We start from the raw sequence: 19,191 nt of genomic DNA on the forward strand, positions 1-19,191 counted from the left end.
ACCGTGCAGCTACCCGAGGCGAGGCCCAAATAGACGCGAGCTTATTAAGCCGGATGGTTTGTTGTTGTCCGCAGTAGCGGAGCCAGCCAGAATCGGCGTTATGTATCGATTCTTGATTAAAACCCACCCTCGGGCTGCCACCTCATTACGCTTTCTCTCTCTCGTCCCTCGTCAAATCGACAGTTAATTTGACAACTCGCGGAACGAAACGCCTCGGTTCCACCTGTACTGAACGCACCGCGGGGAGACCGTTTTCGATATGAGGTTCCCGAAGATGCACCGAAGATATAGTGAAATTATCAGCACAAAAGGAAACGCATAACAAATATATTTTCGCAGGTGCAACGGTATCCTTCCGTTCAGATGCATTTCAAAGACGTTGCATACTCCTTGAATATTTTCTTTTCAAAATTACTTTCTTACCACGTGTTTATTATACGTATAATGTATATGCATCATAATTAATGAAATTATTAAAATTATTAGGAAAAATTCTTTACACTTTTAAATATTTAATTATTGAATAATTAAATTAAATATATAATTTTGATTAGCATTTAGCAACTGATTAAATAATCTATTATAATATATATAATTATATACGTATATTAATATTTATCAACTAATTAAACAATCTATCGTAATATATATATATATATATATAATTATATACATATACGATAAATTATTTAATCAATTGGTAAATGTCAATCAAATTAATATAGACATTTAAAAATTTTAAATACGTTAATATCTCGCGATTGATTAATTTTAGACACGCGCAAAGCGATTTAACGAGTAGTAAAATGACGATATCAACACGCTTAGTCATCATTGCCGGCCACTTCGAGTGATAGAAACGATTCCAAGTCGCGTGAGTTACGGGCCAGTAATTTTCCTCGAGAAGTGCCAACCTGCATAGAGAGCGACGGCCGCAATAAATATCCTCGACTGCGTCGAATTGCATTGCGCTGGCTCGCGGCCAGCTCGCACTAGAGAGACGCGGTCGTCTCTAACTGCACGAGAGAATTCCGCTCTTACATGAGCCGAAACGTACATCTCATGAATAAACTACTCTCTCCCTCTCTTCCTCCCTCTCTTTTTTCTCGCAAAAATGTCATTAAAATTCATCTGACGTATTTTTCCCGGATTGCTCGCGAGATACATTTCGCATAAAAAATTTCAACAAGATTTAAGCGCATCTCTTTTAAACTTTCAAAATAATTCTTGCGCTATTATCGAAATAAACGCCTTCTTATTCTCTTTTTTTTCTCTACCAAGAGAATATTATTTTCAGAATTTATTTTTATCCGGCTTATGTGATAATTAAGCTCGATATACGTTTTTATCAAGCCAGCAGAATCAGTAGTGTGTTTTGTTTTGTTAAAATTGGAATCTAAAGTATGTACCTTATTTCTCTGGCGTGGCGTATAATATAAAAAATTTTGAACATTTATCGCGCAATAACTCTGAAATTTAAAGCGCGAAGAGATAACAAGATGGTGTTGCGGATGTATAAAAATGTGAATAACATACAAAATGACCGGGCAAATTTTCGATGTAACAGGATTTCGACACTGAATTCGACTAATTAACGAGACACGAGAAGATATCCGCTACTCGTGAGAACAAAATACCGCTCCCAAGTTTTTCTCCCTCATCGCGTAGCGACATTCTCAATTATCCAGTGTATTCGCTAACGATCCTGAATTTTGTGCACGAATACATGTGCATAATTATCCAAAAATTATCTTTGTAGACTAAAAAAAGTAATTCCTTTCTTAACTTATTTGTTAACAAATTTTTACAGTCTATCAACAAATGCAATAAAATAATAAAGCAGTCGAGTAAATTTGAATAAGTTAAAGTCACTGTAAAATAGAAGAAATAAATGTTGAAATAAAGTATGACGCATTTTGTGACGCATGGTGAAACAATTAGAAACGAATGACTACTTAAAATTTACAATTGTGGCAATTGTCAATTATCCGATTTTCTCGATTCAATATTTATACGATACGGTTGCAATTAAGATTTATAAAATTTATTTGCAACTATCCGATTTCGCGCGTTTATATGAAGCCGCCACGCGTACTTGATGAATTATTTCGCTTAATCATATTCCCGGTTTCATTGTTTCATTTTCGATACACCGAGATTTCCACCAAAGTTAAACGGTAAAATCGACCAAATAGGTATATTTGCGATATGACTTAATCGAACTCGGTACCCGGAAGCTTAAATTTGTGACTGCGTTTATTTGTAGATGCAGCGCCGCATCTGTTCTTGATCTCTTTTTAACGAGAAGCAAGTTCTCCGCCCAAGACAAATTTTGAAAGATAATGAAGCGACAATATCGCAATATTACAGTTATTACTCGAATCCGATTACATTTTTGCATGCAATTAATTTCGGTATACCGAAATTGCCACGTAAATCGCGACGGCGAGATTAAAACTATAAAAGAGGATCATTTTTTTCGGTGGGAGGAGAACGGCGTTTCTCTGAGAAACATCACGGATTAATCGCAAATATAATCTCCCTTCCGAATTGCGATGCAATCGCATTTCTGTTACGCAAGGCAGAATATTATCCATTATGAGGCTGCACGCGATACGACTTATTTGCATCGCGCCCGTCCAAGAATTAGAACCGTCCCGAATGCGTTCCACTATCCGAAAACACGAAGAGGCCGCATCTTCGACTCGGTTGCCATTTCTGGGATTTAGGAGCCGCATGTTGCTCACAGCAGGTGGGGTTTCCGAGAGAAGCACTTGACAGCGGTATAACTGACTGGCCGGTTAACTAGCGGCCAATGGAATCGCGTAACTCAGCGAGTATCATTACCGCTATCTTCAGCATGAGTAAAAACTGTACGATATAAGCGTGCAAGACATGCATTTTCCCATTCCCGAACAGCTCTGCGGAATGGTCCACGTCATCAGTCCATGCATGCGAAATTAAAGCGGTTATTATTATATGTGTGTTCGTTCGAAGAGATCCTTAGCTCCTATCAGAAAGTAAGTCTGCGTCGTTATGTAACTCGAAGAACACGAAGTACATGAAACTGGGTAATACAGAATCGGGCTGTTAGTTTTTAATCAACCAGATAGCTGATTTTATCTCTTCTCCGATTCCATTCTCCAAATATCCCACGGTCATTGAATCGTATCCTATAAGTTTCTTTGTATGTGATTGAAAATTCTCTCCTCCTCTCTCTCTCTCTCTCTCTCTCTCTCTTTATTACGCAAGGAAATTTGCTGCGCCGTTCAAAGCAGAGCTCCAAGTTTCAAATGTCAATCTACTTTTCTACTTTACATGCATCGAAGCGTCCCAAAACTCGGATGTTTTGAAGCTCGAAAGTTTCCTCGACCTAGAGTACTAACAATAATCGAATGAAGAATGATAATGCGACGAACTACCGTGTTTTCCCCACAGAAACCAATCAGAGAATTGTTTTTACAACAACAAAAAATTACGAATTTACAATGCAAGTGTCACAAGTGAGTTTGCGTGAAAGAGACAAGAACCGAGAACAGAATGTATAATTACTTTACGACTCCGTGAACACGGCGACGATTATTCTGGCTGGTTCGCTGGGCGTGTTCGCGTTAATTGAATTTACGGTTATTTAATATGCTTTTAGGTCGCTATCGCGGCGACTTACGTACTCCTGGAAGAAATCGACCGACTTGCGCCGAGAAAACCATCGTCTATAAACCTGCTTCAGGCTGAGTAATGTCCGGGCGTTATCGAAAGTGCGGTGCCTTGGCCGTTCAATTTCTACCCGACATCGTCCCGATTACAATGCGAACTGGGCGGGATGGACCGCGCATTTAATTGGCCAGGTGTGTGCAGGGAAGATGACGTGGTGTTTGGAATAATATGGGCGATAAGTAAGTAATGCCGTGTAATCTGCAAAAATGCCTGGGCCTGCGGCAAACCCTGTGTAAACGTCAATGATCAATTTCATTTATTTATACGTATCAGAGTCAGCGCTTGTAATATCTCTTGTTTAATTTTTCACGGAACAATAGATGCAAGAGGATTGTAGCAATAAACACGATTAGATTAAAATATAAAAGTAGCGCGCCATCAATTTTGGCAGCTTCGCCACAGTTGAGTCTTAATTGAGAGCTGCAATTAGTAAATTGCGAGGTGAATTGAGGGAGTTCCCGGATGAAAATCGATGGAGCGTTAAAAAATTCACATGCATATCGCAGCAGCATCATCGATGCCACCCGAGATGCGCATATATATTTTAATTCCCGCCACGATTTTAAATGACACGCCCAAAATACGGTGTAAGAAGCTGTAAATCAAGAACAGGATGTCGGTGTTGTGTATAAAAGGAATGAGCAATAACAGTTATAAACAGCGGATCGATTTTTCATTTGGCAGCAAATTACCGGAATAATTTACCTGTATCAATGGAATTAGTCAATTTTGCTTGATCAGTACTTAATTTAAAAACGAAATATTGAATTAAATTAAATTAAACCGGTATGAATCAAATCTGGTTTCTCAGATAAAAACTTTATATAAGTTCCCACCTTTCTCAAAAGGATACGTTCAATATGAGTTAATATCTTGACGATCGTTCATTCGGACAACAGTATATTGGTTTCGATCGATAAAATGCAACTGCTGTCAATTATTGCACCTACTTTTTCTGATACATACATATACATATATGTAAAAGACTGCATAATAAAAAAAACCGCGACTAATCGAGTTGGTGAATCATTCAGATTGTTAAACAAAAACCGAAAGTTATTGTAAATCGATTGGTTAATGTATGAATGTACAATGCATTTATTTGCGACGCCGCATTTTTCGGAAAATGGTAAATGCATCGACTAATGCAGCGTATAAATCTCAAGAAATAAATTTAACAAATTGCAAGCAGAATAGTTTGTTGGTTTCATCAATTAATTTTAGTTTATTCCAGAGAGATACGGTTAAAATATTTTAATAAATTAAACGCATATGTATAATAATATTTATTATTAATAATATAATTATATATATTTAGCTCTTATTTTTTATTTCGAAAAGCGTTATAGAGATACATTATATTTCACTTTCTCTTTATTCTTTAACATAATTTTAATAATTTATTCGTTCGATGGAATATACGAGCAATCTTTAGATTTCATCCTACCTGCGTGAATTTTAAGCCATCGAGCCACGAGATTTTGGAGGGGGAGAACTTGTTAAGACTCAGCAGGGACTCTGGCTATTTCGTGTTACTACTTAGAATAATACGACGAGCAATCGTATCTTTCAGAATACTGCTACGAAAGAGTGACAGATATCGCTTGAATATAATATGTAATATCTATTTCATCATGCGGATAGATAACTGTTTGAGAAATATATATATACATATATTCAATTCATATCTATATCTGAAAATATTTCAATATATTTGCTGACATGTGATAACACGATGTCTATTTAAATATCGAAAAAGATAAAAAAATCAATCTCTTTATCCGATATGAAGTATTATATATCAAACGTGTCGAAATATCGTTACATCTATATTTGAAGCTGTCACGTTTCTTGATAAATCGGATCTAGGATAGCGAACGCTGGCATAATCCGCATTCCACAAGCGAGAATCTTTCCTTCCTTCCTTTTTCACACTTCACGTATACCTTTAATCAGGAATGGTTAGATGGCTATCTACTGGTGAATTATCTACGTGTAAACTAGCTTCATGTCTGTACCTTCATTGTCCGGACAGTCGACCCTTCCTTTGTGGACGATGAGAAATCGCTTGCTTTTCGTACACTTCGTTCCTTTTTGTTTTACTGCCACGCCAGGACGAGTGTTCATTCCCAACACGGACCTCCCGCTTCGGCTTCTCTCCGCTCGCGGGACACGTGAGATCGTCACTGTATTATAATAGCGAAGGGAGGCAAACACGTCGTTTTTGCGTTTCTCGCAGCATGCCAAGTGTTTACGGGGATATTCCCGCACCCCCGACTGCACTCGTGTGCCGCAATAAATTTTGCCAGACGAAACCGCTAGTCTCTTCCAAGATGAAACGCGAGACCTCGCGTTTTACGTGACTGCATGGTAAAGTAACTTCCGAATATATTATTGCGCGTTGACGAAATAGAGAGCTGTCATGTTATTAATATCAGAAAAGAAATCTTCCTACGTAATGTATAAGATAAAAAATTATGGTTAAAAATATTAACAATAAAATATATTTTATTAGCATATATAATACATATATACATGCGTGCGTTTGTCTACATCTTTGCTCAGACAGCCCCACGCAGAGTTATCGCTTTATAGCAATTATATCGTATATCATGCTGAGCGACGGTAGACATCAGCGACGTCTCATCAAGGCTCGCGCCAATTATGCAAATCGACGTACCAATTAAAATTTTTATTCCCACCTTTTCTCCCGTATAATATCTCTCTACACGCGCCTCCAGATAGGGCACGTTTACATTCCTAACTTCAAAATTATGGCCGGCACGCGGAATAATTTTCAGGGGTGTTGCTCATTAACATTCATCGCTTTTAGGGGTTGCGTACCACGGGGGGTATATGTGTAAGGTGACGCGTACGCAATCTATTCCTGCGGTTAACTACGAACGTTATCCTGCGTTATCCGGCTGACCAATCGTACTATCCATAGTCTATCATAAGCAGCGATAAACATCTTGAGAAAGAGGAAGCGAGCATTCTCATGAAAACTTTTTATATAAGAATTTTATAGTTGTATCATTTTCACCCATCTTTTCTGATTCAGGGGACATATCGCGTACCATTCACGTATGATATATATTATCAATTATTATTTATTTTTTTCGTTTATTCTATAAAGAATATTGACAAAGCTTGTGTTAATAATACAATGTTAATGAAGATACAGCATTTTATATATGCTCAGACTGATATCTCAAATTCGATATGTATTTTCCTGGTCACGTATAACAGTCGTTTGGTAGTCGCTGTAAAACGTGCGTATGCAGCCATAAATGACTATGCCTTCAACACCTTTCTTCACACCTCAAGAATAGTTACATCTCTCATGCCGCCGTTAGTAGCATTGGAACACAAACAGGAAGCTTCCGTTCCCGAAAAAGAAATTCTTATGCGCCAGCTTGCATCTCGCTTCCGGTCGTGGAGCGTCGGGGATCAGAATTCAATTCTCGCGATACGCGGACACTCGGCGCATTTTAATAAGCGCGTCGTTAGAGACGTTAATGAGAACTATTGTTGAGTCACCACGACGACGACTGTAAAATACTTCTCGTTATTCGAGCTCGACCGCGGGTGGGATTCGCTAAAAGTGTCGCTGATGACGGAACAATGAACGTTGGAATGTCGACCAGTAAGGGACCATTCGTGAGGAAACACCTGCTTTGTACAAATAATTCATCATTCCGCGTATAATCACTCCGCGCCCCTATCATCATTTCCGACTACCCAGCTTCTCATTACGAGCATTCGTTCACCTCGCGAGGGTCCGGCTATTCATTACAATGTCAGTTACGTCGTGGATTTAAGACAATTGCTCTTGTACATACTGATCATATATAATACTTGCTAAGAATAATGTGACATAAGAGGATAATTTGTTGACTGAATTTAAGAACTGAATAAGATTTCGTTTCGTTCAGCTTTTCCACGGTTATTGACTAATACAATCGTGACAGTATTTCATGTCATTAGAATCAGATATTTCGCGTCATTGAACGGCTCTATCTGGCACTTAGCAGACGGATCCTATCCAAGCGCGACATAATCCCATCGGTGCATTCCACGTCAGGAATCTTGACACCTCGGAATAACATGTTTGCGTTCCACCGATACCTCGTGACTGCAGGCCACCATTGTACCATGACGTTTGTGTACAAAATACGGTATTGACACGTTCAAAGCTAGCCATTAGACTTCATTGTTGACAGTTGGTACGTCGAAACAGGCGCTAAGACTTCACGGCGATGACGTGACACGTCTTAAAGAGATCGGTTTCAGAGGATTTTGAGAAACTGGTATGGTATATTTCTTTATGTCGTTATCGCGTACTTGGGAAGCGAATGGCAGACCTGTTAGGTCACGTTTCGTAAATAAATTTCATCTTTTGTCGGTTTTTTTTTTCGTCGATAGAAACGGATCAAAATGAAACGATTCTGTAATCTTATATCTTTCTTCTATCATATATAAAAAATATTCACCAACATTCGTGTTTTACATTACTGTAAATTTTAAACACATCGAATTTTTTCTTAATATTCGAATATTAATTTATAATACTTAATTATGATTTACTTCAGTTAAACGCATGAGTAAAAAACATTAAGGCAACATTATAATAACAAGATAGTATGTGAAACACGGTGCGCGAACATAGACGAATGCGAACGTAAGCGTGGCCGGGACAACATGCCACAAAGTACTTAAATTTCAAGCACCCTGAAGAGAGGAAACACGAGGAGGAATCGGACGCCGGTGGACGCGGCAATTACAACAAGCGATTCTTAATGGACCTACTGAGAAGTATTCCGACCATTTTAGCCGTGCGACGTGTACCTACGCTCCGCCCGAATGGGACAATTAAAATTAATTGTTCTTTTTACCATGCTGCAAACCACGAGCTTCTGAAAATGTCCGTCCAGTTAGTCTCCAGCTGTTTCTCGCGAATATATATTTTCTCCTGTTGGGTAGGTTCCTTTCTTCTTAGACGCAATCTACCATTCTCTGCCGGAAGCGCATTCAAAGACGCTTATTTTCAAATTAGTGTAGATTCTCTCTTGCAATAAGAGAAAATGATAACATGAATTATCTTAAATCAAATGGAGCATGCTGGCTTGTGACACGGATGTCTTAAAAATAAATAACGATAAATAATTGGCCATTTATACTCGCCGCTTCACTTGTCATAAATCATCCAGGAGCGTTCAAAATATCAACGCGAACTTTTGTATACACCTACGCGTACAAGAAGAAAGTGATAACCGGCACGGAATCAATTTCGAGTGCCGATTATTAAGCGCGTGTGCGATCGATGTTTCTCGGCGGTGAGATTGCTGGCAATTTATTTTACTCCGTCTCTCCATTCTCATCGCCATTGCAATTCCGGGGCCATTTAATTAAAAGTGAAATCTTCCAATCAGCCGTAGGCTGAGCATTTTGCTCTCGCGCCCGCCGATAATACGGTCCATTAAGTTTATCTGGTGGCGTCGGGGAATGCAAATAATATCTCCGCAAGGCACTTGCACTATTAGAGAATCGTGGAATCGAGGCCATCCCGATTGTACGACTAATGATTAACGATGAGAAGCACGCGTGCTAATCTGGTAGAATCACATGGCAACTGGAACGTGCATAAATGCATTTGCAAAACGAACGATGCCGGCGATTGTATACCCTTCGAAATGGTGCAATCCGATAACGCTAAATACACAATATGTATTTATGTATCGTGGAAAATTATACCACAAATTGTGTATCTCCCAGCCTGAATTTTGGAAACGCGATACATGAAAGCATGAAATTAATCTGACGCGTGAACTAAAACGGATTTAAACGAAATATATTAACTATATATTATCGTCTCATTCACCGAGATCGGTTCATAAATCTTGCTCTTGTTTCCTGTTTCTCGAGAAAATGGATTTTCTCATATTTTTCTCTTCCGTAACAATAAATTCTTTTCTCGATATTACAGTTGTTGTATGTAATTTTTCTACAATATTTATGTACCCATCTATTCGTATGCGATATCATCGAAGAAAGAAAGAACGTTTCCTCGTGACGCACAGGATATAATTTCTTCAATAAATAAGCAATCCAGGGTAGGTAAGTTTCCCATCACGTAAATCACTGTCAATGTAAGTAGAGGGCGGTTGACGGTACCCGAACGAATCCACGATCTATCCGCTACGATAAAACGTACTCCGTGTATAATTGGCCCTTAATAATCTCGTCATAACGTGGAACTGTCGGTCGATCGGCGCCCTGCGATATCGCGCTCTGTTATTACCCGCGACGATTTAATTACAAAATTAATGTCAGGTCCATTAAGAGCGCGCGCGACCGCACAGGTTCGCGAGGGTGAGAGGGCGCGGGATGAGGGCGCAGGAGGGGAGGGAGGGGGTGAAAGGGAGAGAGAGGGATACGATCGATGACGAGATTCGCAGTGGCACACAACATCGCGGCGTGTATAGGTATATATCCGGATAAACGAGTTTACCGGTGAAAAGGATATCGCGACGAACATCGAGGATGATATCCTTGTTGAGAGTAGATCGGCCACCCGGTTTGAAAGAGAGAGTCACCGCGATGATGTAGTACGCACGCAATGTCGATCCAATGTAAACGTGATAACGATATAAGTACACGTTTTGATGCCGAGTAAAAGGCTCCCGTCGTGCCCCACCGCGGCTTTAATTAAAAGGCCGATTTGTCTTGAGATATGTGGAGTATAGTACACCCTGGTTATCGGAGGCACATCGACGATGTCATAACTGGGACTTTTCAACGAGATGATATCGTGCAATTTAATTTAACCGCGAGATTTTTGACACTTTCAGAGCTCCATAACGAGCTCCATAAGCTGTATATCTCATTAAGGGGCCATAAAAGCAATTTATTAGAATCAATCAGATAAAACCTGAAATCGTATCATTTAAATTGAACGAGTTAATAATTACATCAGTTAATAAATTTTATGTTATTACGCCAATTACGGGTATTTTGTAATTAAATAAAAATATACACAATCAGTAAAGTGATAAATCTGCATAATTGATTTGTTGCATATATTGTATATCGTCTAAGTCCTATGCATTTTTATTGTAACAAAAACAGCTTAAAATCCCGTTAATCATCAAAACCGACGCACGCAAGAAACGTTAGGTTTAATAGTGCATCGATAATCATAAATCGAGTAGAATGAATAATAATGATTTCACGTAATAATAGTTTGGCGTAATAATGATATGTTTTTTGATAATCTTAGCGGTACATTGCTTCTGACAGCTGCTGAGATTCCAACACATATGAAGGGGTTAATTATGTGACATTAAAGATAATGACAACGATGAATAAAAAGTTAAAGAAATCGACGCAATTTATATATAAATGCGCATTCCAGTCTTGAGAGAGGATCATATAGCTACGTTAAATCACCATATTTAAATCTTCTTGAAGTTTTAAACATTTCTGGTTGAGAGAGAGAGAGACATATTTGCATGCAGACATATTTTTGATCGTAGACGATGAACGAATATTTGCCAACGCTGGCGCGAGTTCACGAAACAGACCACCCTGAAAAACGTATTAGGGTTAATGCATCGAGCCAAAGCTCGCTGGTAATGACTGGATAGCGCCGGTGCAACGGTTATTACCGGACAGGAGGTTTTGCGATGTTTCTTCGGGGCCAACTGGCAGCCAGCAGCTCGTGGGTCGAGCCAGCTTCCTCGACGTCGAAACCGTGTGGAACGAGCTAACATCCGTGATTCCGCGGATCGAAATGATCGCCCGGTTCACCTCGCGGCTGCACGATCGAGTCGTGCACAGTGCATCCGTGCGATGCAACGCGGAGAAAAATATCCGCGGCGTCTTTCAGGCGGAACCAGTTCGGCTGCCAGCAGCTCGTGGGTCATGCATTCAAGATAACATTCGAAAAGAATGTGATTGCCTTATAAAGACATGTATATATACACACGCCAAAGATACTGTCCCCACTCTCCGAATACGAATCATCATTCTGCATCTCGCCATCGTTAGTATCATTCGGGATCGATAAGTTTAGATTGCGGTTGTGGTCAAAATTGTGTACAGAAAACGCATCTTCTGAGAAGTAATTACGCAATGACGAAAATATTTTTATATAATATGTATTTGATGACGAGAAAATATATTGGAAGAACATCGATCAAGTAAACACGTCGTCCCATTTAATCAAGTACCCCTGTATGTCGTGTAGTATCACAGAAAAAAATAGTACAATATTGTACTGTGTGAAATGTGTCGCCTGTGGGTTGTATCTTAAGATTCCAACACGATGAACGATGTTTCATCGTCTCGAACTCGTTATCCTCGTCGCCCCAAAATTGTGTTTGCATGTCAACGAAGAGAGCAGGTGTTTCAGTCTCTTCACGGCTGTCGCGTGGCAGTCGTAAGATCGAAACAAAACTAAAATGACGTCGGAGTATGAGCGATTCCCTTATTTCCCTCTCTCTATCTCGCATCCTGTTATCTCACTCTCAAATGATCAAAGAAGCACATCGAATCGAGTCTTGCGTTCTTTTTTCGTCGCGAAAAATCCCTCTCCCTATCTCTCTTTTCGCGGACTGTTTTATTTTGTCCTCTCCCTTGCGACTTCTTTCTCCCTGTCGCTCGCAATGAATTCCCTTCGCCTCGTCTCTTCCCTACTTATAGCAACCCCCTTCTCCCATGCATCTCCATCCTGCAGGCTCTCTCAAGGAACGAGAACTGCCATTAGAAGCACCCCGCTCCATGTAATTTGACCGCGGACAATGTGGACCACACGAAGCGTGTTGCTTGCCTACATGATACAGAGGTTCTCACGGTAAATTTTTATGCAGATTCTTAATCCTTTTGTTATTACAACGAAATTAAAATCTGATCCTTTTTATTTTTCTTCAAGGTCTGTAGAATCTGAAAGAAATAATAATATATTCTTCACAAACTCATATAAGTAACTAAATAATGCATTACATAAATTGCGATAATAATGAAAATTGATGCACCTTCTTGATAAGAAAAATTTTTTTTGACTCGTCGAGTTCATCACAGCATTAAGGGTACATGATACTCTTTAATTTTTTTTTCTTATATAGATCTGCAGGCGCCGGATTTTTTCACCTAAAATTGCAGCAGCAGGTGCACGTACATGAAACACGTTTCGATATAAAGTATCATGATGTGAATTATCCGCGTTACATTGTAAGGAAAGGTCAAGCGTACAAGCGTGCACATTACGATATCTGAGAATCTTGATCTTTATATGGTACCATGGCTACAAAATTATAAAGTGTAAAAAGCTTTATAATAAAAACAAAACAAAAGTAATTCAAGCCAGGCAAGAAAAAATAAAGAATTTATTCTAGATAATTGGTGCACTTTAATTGATTATATTCTAGCTATTGTAAATTAATGTTAATTTATATAAAAATATTTATATTGAAATAGTATATAATTTTGTACTTGAAGATAGTCAAAATTAATTTGCAGGAAAAAAACAATAATTTGAGAATCACTGCGGACAGATGCTACTTCTCTATGCAGAACGAAATCTTCGCTCCTTGCGATGCGTCACCGCTTCGTCTTTGAAGAAAAGTCTTACAGCCGCATGTTCATTATCAAGACTTTGTATTATCGCTATTGAGATTGCAACGAGATTGTTATATATACTCGTCGAAATTTTACTACTTATTAAAAGAATTATTTTTAATCGATCAAATGTACTACAAAATTGTGACAGCTTTGCTTTTTTAGAAGTACTATATTTACTATACTTTTTTTAAAAATACAAATATATCACACATTTGTTTACTATCTTATTTTATATTTAAAATTAATGATACTTAACAATACTAATCATAACATGTTTAATATATAAATTACATTATGTGCATAGAAGGACGTTCTAGTTATAGAAAAAAATACGATGCAGGTGTTGCTGAATCATTATGATTTCCATCATGGCACAGCCCTTTTATTTGGGCACTCGACGCCCTCTTGACTTTTCACTATGAAAAATAAACTATTCTAATAAAAAAGCACGAGGCTATTAGAAACCATAATCACGTTTTTGATCGATTAAATCGAGCTGTATAATAAATAAACTACCATGATCGATCGAATTGACGATGTTTCCGACGATGTTAGTTGGAAAATACAAATATTCTCATAATCATATATTTTTTCCTGAAATTACTGATATCATCCATAATTATAAGGTTTGACTGGATTATCGAGCTGTAGGTTGAAACAGAGCGGAAAAAGTTTTAGTAAATCATAATACGAGTGTCTCTCTATAATTTACTCGGGCGCTACATTAGAAATGAAATTTAATTTCGTGTTACAAATGCAAAAGAAAATGAATGGATTTCATTGGGTATAGCGGGCCGGACAACGTAATTATAATTAAATCGAATAATTATTCATTAGCTTCTTAATTCCACCACGGAAATAAATCACTGCTGAGCAATACCGAGTTGCTGCACCTTATACAGCCTTCTGTGAGGTAATCAAGGGTGGTCATCTTTTATCGCGTATGATCGTGTTTTCATTAAGGAAATCATTTTGTATGGGGTGGTCACAAAGTCATCAAATATGCCGCGCAGCATGGAGGTCCGTGTCGCGATTAATGAAGCCAGCGCTTGAATCACTGAACAAAGATAGAGGTGGTCAGTTTTTGACCGATTTTCAATTAGGACACTCGAATACTCCTCAGCGGTTCTCAATTTGTCTAATAAATTGCGTATTAAAATCGTAATAATATCCTCTTGTGTATTCTTCCAAAAATAATTAATAATATATATTTTTACTATTAATAATAATTCTAATAAAATGTATAAAATCTGAAACTTATAATTCGCAAAAAAGAGTTAAGAAAAGAGCAAGTCAGTGTTTCTTTTAGAAGGGCTGAGCAAAATATTCATCAGAGTTTACACACACATCCTATCCGCAAAATATTTTTAGTTCTTTTTATCAATGGACCACCCGATTCCACCGACTAAATTGCGTAGAGGACTTTTAATTAGTAAAATGATACTTACGTAATCAATTCGAATGCTAATTGGAATTATAGGTGTATCAGATTCTGGCAATTAAGAAAATGAGATCTGATAACACATTACACGGATGCGATTAAATAATTAATGATGCAGACACTAACGAATCTGTCCGTGAAATTTAAGACGTTTGTAAAATTATCTTGCATTTATTTTTCGAATCGGTTGAATACCGAATGGCAAATCTTTCTATATTTAGGACAAACTAATTAAAATAACTAAAAAAGATCGTTTCTTCAAACACGCCTTTTGTGCAATTTGAGAGCCCTTTTATTTACGTTTTACGTCCTCGAATTAATTTTTGTAATTAATATTAATTCTAATTTGTATCGCGAAATCTTTAATTACGATGAAGAAGCAGTCGCTGGCCGTGATGCTAATTCGAGGACGAGTTCGAGGAGAGAAAGAGAGAGAACACGTTATCTCAAGTATTTTCACCGTGGTACTAAAATTTCGTATAGCGTGCTCTCCCTTGCATGAAGATCTCGTGAATCGCAACGGCCTTGCACTCGCAAGATCACGTTCCTTCGTAGTGGGGTCAGGACCTCAGCTTCCCACAGATTACGACGAGGAATGCTCAGCGGGGAATGCCATTACATTCGCGATCGCCGATCTTTATGATTCCATCCAGCCAAAAAGGTTGGGCCAATTTTAAAGCCATCCTTCTGCGATCTTCACTCACGGTTACGAAACTATGCAGATAACGAAGATCAATTTGTAGTTGAAATGCCAGTAAACACGAGAGATAAGTTTGAGTTCTACTGCAAAGTTTTAAAAATACATTTTAATCTTACGATAGCTATTGATAAAATTGTACATTTAGTTTTTATGGAATTTTTTCAGTGTTGTCTGAATAAATAATTTTTATTTCTTGAAACTAGAAGGCTTTCAAATAGATAAAGACACTATCGGCGAATTTATTGACAGACTTCGCGCGTTTTCTTTTGTCGACTAGATTTTTTCTTTTATACCGAGACAGTTCATATCGTTTTCTACCTAGAAACCAAGCAAGGTTACAGGGTTACGCGTTATACGACCGACTCTTAATTGGGTTTGCGCCTCGTCGCAGCGTCAAAGTTAATCTGAGGCGCGTTTACGATCACAAAAAACTATTGACTGAAATTGGAGACGCGCCTATTAGTCGGCCGGCGTACCTAGTGGCGATAGTCGATAGAATATTGGCGGTAGCCGATCAAAAGCCAGCCAATAGAGCGTATAGTCGAGTTTCTTTATTTTAGTCCAGTCACCGAACTACTTTGCGGAATAAATTTCCACTATAGGATTCGTTTCGGTGATAATCCTCTAGCAGCTACCGGTTATTGTCAAAAATATCGAAGCCCAAACTACCGTCTACCGACCTGAGTAATCCGATACTTTGGAACCATCTCGGCATAAGATCCCGGTCTAATTCTATCAAGCTACTATGCTGTAAAATAATCCCTTGAACTTATCCATTAAATCAAACATATAATAAAAAACTATTATATAATCTTATTTTTGAAACTTGAAATTTTGACCCCTTTCCCCTCTCCCCATAAACAAGGGATGAAAAGGTTGAAAATAATAATTTAATTATATATAGAAGCATTTATAAAAACATTTCTATCACTGTGGAGGAACATATGTTCCATTTGAAAGAAGAAACGCTAGAATTCGGTGATTCCATTTCAATCTCCGATTTGTAAGTTACGATGAAATCTATGAAGAAAACCGAACCATTGTGTGGACCATTTTGAAACGCCTTGCCACGCTTTATAACGCACCTACCATTTTCCTCGCACATAACTTAGCACCACGGTGGTAACGCCTATGCCAACTGACTTACACCGAAAAATTATGATTTCGATTCTTGAAGCAGGTATATACGCGCGCGAGTTCTTTTCTTCTTTCTTATTCCTTTTTTCCTTGCGTTTGCACATAGGTCGGCGATTAGATGTCACATAAAGTACGGAAACGCTTTGTTTGGATCCACTCTAATTTTCCGAGAATATCACACCGTGAAAACACATCGTTACGTCATATATTTCAGTCGGGTGGCGAGAACAATCTGGCGCTTGTACTACTAACTCTCGCGAGGTGGAAAGTAATCTGCCATAAATAGCGATAACATTTGGAAAGAAAGAAATGGATTCGTTTTAGTGCGTTCTCAGAAACCGATAATTTTTGTGAAAGAAACTTTTATTAATTTTCACGATATCGTTCGAATTATTTCCTGCTACCATTTTTAATTTTGTATCAATATATTTTATATAAATTGCATATTCGCTGAGCTTCGCTAGAGAGAATAAAATATATGTATAATATTATATTTATATAAATAAACTATATCTCGAAGCATTAACATCAAAAGCTTTTATTAATATCATTTATTTATAATTTATATATCAAAACATTTCGATCATTTTTTGACGCTCTTAATTAACTAAATTCTTTTTTTTTATCTGTGCCCACTTGAGAAATTTTTTATTTAAATATCCAGCATTTTGACACATGTATAATATAATATAATTAATTTAATATACATATATAATTTAATATATATAATTAATTTATTACTAAAATAATGCAACTGTGCGTTCGTCCAAAGTTTTTTTATGCGGCGTTAGAAATCTCACGTCGATATTTCTAATGCCCCATAAAAAAATAACAGGTTGTATCGCGAATCTCTAATTTCGGGCCGATTCATCTCCGGCAGATCTCTCTTTTAGTCTAGGATCGATCGCCGCGAAGATTCTACGGATCCCTTTTATGCGGTGAGCCCGCGGATCTCGAGGCGCGGGCATCAAAGGGCTCTCTCTCTCTCTCTCTCTCTCTCTCGCAGGGACCTGTCTGTAATTACAGACACAAGGCGTGGCTCTGTGGAAGAACAATAGAGCCGCTCTCCCTTCGTCTCTTTCAGTCTCTTTGCCGACGCGATGGAATCTCCGATCTCTCTGCTTTCGGGCTCTCTGCGATCCCATCTCGCCGTGGAATATCGATCGCGACTATCGATCGCCGATAAAACGATTTTAGGCGCTAAGGAGTTTCCATTCGGACGGCATACATTAAGCCGAATGGTTCAACCCTTGAACCACCCAGTTCGCCAGATTATTTGTCGAAATCGCTGTCTAAGCATTCGCAAAAAAATACTAGACAAATCTACTGCCTTTCGAAAATTTGGCGAATTTCTCATCTGACAAAAATTTTATTGTATCCTCATATTATAAGATGAGGGGATTTCTAAAAAATAATAGGGAAAACAAGAAAGAGATTTTATAGTAAATAGTATTTATTACATAACTTTATTTTTATGGAGAGAAATTAGAAAATATAAATAAACGTATTTTTTATCAATTTATATTTAGATGAGCAAATGTAAGGATTATCCGTATATATGTAGGATGATGTATACGTGTATTTGTATGTACGCGTATCGTCTTATTAATTAATGATCCTTCTCCCTGAAGAAAATAGCAAAATTCTTGAATCATGTGAAGCCGATGTATGCCGTACTTAATTTAGATAGCTATCGAGTGGATCAAAAATTTGAATGGAGGGCGAATGTAATAGACCCCGTCAGCGTAATAATTAATGAACTTGGTCCTTTCTCGCGATCGTTCTTCCTTTTTCGTCATTTTGCCCACCTGTCTAACACGACTTTGCTAACCTGTGCAAAAAAATTTCATTTAAAACGGGATGACGTAATGGCACGCCACCTTATGGCCAATAGCTGATGAAATTGGGCCAATCTTATTAAGCAGAACAATGGATTGTGAAATGCCAAAAATAAACCGAAATAAATCACAAGGATAATTAAAAATGCTCGATATAGCAGCAGTGGATTAAAAAACAACGCGTCATGTCTGCATACAACTGACACGAATTCACATATATATGCATTTATAAAATAATAATTTATTAATAACGCAATATAAAAAATATGTTCCTAAATACATTCATTCGGAAGTCGTTTACTGATTTCAACTGCTACAACACCACTACAATCATATTAGATTCACGAAGAGAATTTTCTTCTTCAAACTCTTCACCTTAACGAATCGACAAGTCATGTGTAGAAATTGCCGGGCGGTGCGAAACGCAAAGTGCAAAAAGAGATACAGCAACAAACAGTACGCGCGCGAGAGAGCCGTTATTTCTACATGAAGACGTTCCATGTAAAAAAAGAAATATTAATTTATCACGATATGATGATATGCGTGTGCAACAGAAAAATATATTCTTTCGCAATAAGCAGTCTGTCATTACACAGATTGCATCGATTGACGAAGCATTCAAGGTTTTAACTCATAAATTAAGATGAGTCGAGAAAAGAGTATCATCATTTAAATGTTATATACAAATATGATAATATATCAGTCTATAATTCATTTTACATCCGAAATAATATCGG

The sequence above is a fragment of the Nylanderia fulva genome, unplaced genomic scaffold (assembly GCF_048542155.1).
Source record: "Nylanderia fulva isolate GAGA-0341 unplaced genomic scaffold, ASM4854215v1 Scaffold13, whole genome shotgun sequence".
In the NCBI taxonomy this organism is placed as follows: Eukaryota; Metazoa; Arthropoda; class Insecta; order Hymenoptera; family Formicidae; genus Nylanderia; species Nylanderia fulva.